Source organism: Pygoscelis adeliae, unplaced genomic scaffold (genome assembly GCF_000699105.1).
Source record: "Pygoscelis adeliae isolate BGI_AS28 unplaced genomic scaffold, ASM69910v1 Scaffold34, whole genome shotgun sequence".
Lineage (NCBI taxonomy): Eukaryota > Metazoa > Chordata > Aves > Sphenisciformes > Spheniscidae > Pygoscelis > Pygoscelis adeliae.
In genome coordinates this window covers 1273330-1276359 of record NW_008824658.1, presented here as the reverse complement: position 1 = coordinate 1276359, position 3030 = coordinate 1273330, and positions in this window count along the sequence as shown.

Below are 3030 nucleotides of genomic sequence, written 5' to 3'. Positions count from 1 at the left end.
GGGCACTGCCCCTTTTTGGTGAATAACATCAACCTCAGTGAATACAAGTCCAAATTGCTGGTGAACATGTGGCCATAGGTTGCTGCATGTCTGTGCAAATCCTGAGCAGAATGACATCAAACACTGGCAATATTTCATCCTTTTTCAGTGTGATGGAGACATCTGCTTCTACCTGCTTTGTATTCTTCTGCTGTTCTCTTGCCAAACCTTCCTGGCAGCATGGAAACTCTGCTCCTGATCCTCTCCTTGGACAATTCATGGTGAACTAGTTGGTCCTGCCCTTTGTGACTCCATCATAAGCTCACAAATGGATGTATAGAAGTTAAAATAATTAAATTATTGGTAGGAATCAACTCTAGTTATACGCTTGTGGTTAAAACAGCTTTCTTTTGGGAAATAATGTTTTGATGAAAACCAGGCGGTTTTGTGCCTCATGAGATCCTACCGATTTTGATGAAATTACTTCCCTCCAGAAAACATCTGAAAGTAAAATTTGATCTGCTTTGGAAATGTCAAAACAAAAGTTTTAATATCAAAATATTGTTATGTCTTTTCATTTATATTAGTTTAAATATTCCTATATTATTTTGAGGTCTGTCATAAATATTACTTGATAGGCTTTGTTAAGAACATGTCAAGTTACAGTGTGAAATACAGCCAGACATAACATGACATTTGTATATTTTCTAACCTTTTAAAATAAGTTTCAAGTACAGTTACTACTGAGTAGAGATTGAACTGGAAAAGTAACACTAAGTCTTTCCGAGTGTTTCTCATTTAATCAAGAAGACAAGAGCAGCACTGAAATTACTACCTAGGGTATAGCTGCTTTCAATAACCTAGTGTTAACTTGGAATAAATCTTTTAATATATATATAAAATTATATTCTTTTATTAAAACTATTGGAATTTTAGACATTTTTCACTCAACAAAAGATTTCAGGATTTCAGGTATTTCTCCTAATTCAGAAAGAAAACAAGTCTTCAAGCATTAGTGTTTCCAATGAACTCAAAATTCTGACAAACTTTAATAACCACCAATTTTCTTTTTCTCAGATTGGTTATGTGTGTATCTGACGTCTGAAAAGTTCCACAATCACCTTCGCAAATAGGATCTGGAGACTTTAGGTAGGCAAGACCGCATTTACATACAGAGCAGACAAGCTTTTAAGGGGCGCATCATCAGACACTTCATTTTCATGCAAAACAGACAAGCTATGAGGCAAGACCTCAATCATACACAGAAGAGAGGGCAGGAAAGGCAGGGCTCGACTCAGACATAACCTGTTAAACTGTTAACAAGATAAATTAAGGACATTCTGGACTTCTATATGTGTGCGCTTAGATGTGTGTATATAGAGTCTTTATAGAAGGGGTAGCTATGAAACTATATATATGGAGCGTTTTTGCTTTTATGTGGTTTATCCTAGTTCTAAACATAGGTCTTTAAATAAATGAAAAAATAAATATATAGATAACTTGACACTACTGCAAGCAATATTAGGCTATATTTAGAAAGACAAAATATAACCGATGCTTCTGACACTTGTTTTTAAAGCTTCTGTATTACTCTAAAAAGGTCAAGGTATTGGTGTTTTTTGAAAGTGAATCAATGCCTCTTATTCACTTTCTGTATTTCCATTGCGTTTTTAAGCGTGTGAGAAGACGTGAAGTTTTCTGGGGATTTATCTGCCCAGCTTTCATTGAATACAACTAAATAATTCTAAGGATTTTGGGAATAGCATTTTAAACATAATTTTTGTGGAGCTCATGATATCTACTGCTTAAGATTGCAGTCTTAAACCTATTTAGTGCAGGGAAAAAAAGCAATACTCCCTTATGCTATTTGAAGGCAGGTAAATACAAATACTTTCCTCCTTAGTGGAATTTTCCAGCTCAGTGGGATCCTGGCTGAAGATTTTGGAATAGTTTTGCAGTTTTGTACAGATAATAACTGGGGACAGTATATCATAGTATCCCAAAGTAGTGAGAGGAAGGGAAGGGACGCAGAATGCATTAGACTTAATTACATATTTATTCAACTGGTAATTTTTTTCAGTAGAAAGAGATCTGTTATCAGAAAATGTCAAGTTGTTGAACTCAAAAACTTTCATGTGAATGCACTCATTTTAAACACTTCTTATTAGGCAAAGATTGCTCTGCTTTGGGGTGGGTTTCTAAGAAGCACACAGAAGGACTTTGCTCCTTTCCAAGAAAAGTCAATAGCCCAATGCCCTGGGTATTACCCCAGCATGTGTGACATCAGGTTCAATTCTCCGTTCCTACACATTTTTAAAATTAATTCCAAAGTAGCCAGAAGTCTGGCACTTAAACTCTTTCTGTTGTGAACAGATTCAGACATCTGATCTGGAGCTGTCAGAGCAGAGGTTTGAGCCTGACCTGGATTCACCATCATGCTGAGTGAGCCCCTACCCATACTAGTATCCATTAGTATTAGTATTAGTCTAATACTAGTGGATAGTCAATACTAGTAGGCTAGTATTCACATATGCTCTGGGTTTTCCCAAGGTAACATTCATATAGTCTTTTTTTTAACTCAGAATTGACCCTACAGTATGAATGTGGTAGAGGAGGCATTTCTTCTGAAGATCTGAAATTTAGTTCAGAAGACAGCTAAGATTCAGTGAAATTCTGGTACCCACCAAGCATGAGCAAATACAGAAAACAGAGATAGCTTTGAAATTTTTCCAAAGAACAAGTAAAAAAATATTTTTTCCTCCTTTTTTCTCCATTATCTGACAAACAAAGGCCATTAATAATGACAAACGAAATGTAAAAACTTCTGTGACTTGCCTAGGGCTGGAAAACGGGTCAGTAATTCAACTTCTATAAGAATGCAATGTTTATGGTTCCCAGATGCCTCTTTGCCTCCCTAGATTGTGTTATTTGTTTCCCTTATATGCTGAAAATGCCCTAAAGTATAAAGAGGAACTTTTAAGAACCACATGTGATTACATAATGACAAAAATGGGATTGTTTGGAATAATTTTGAAATGACTAACTGAGCTA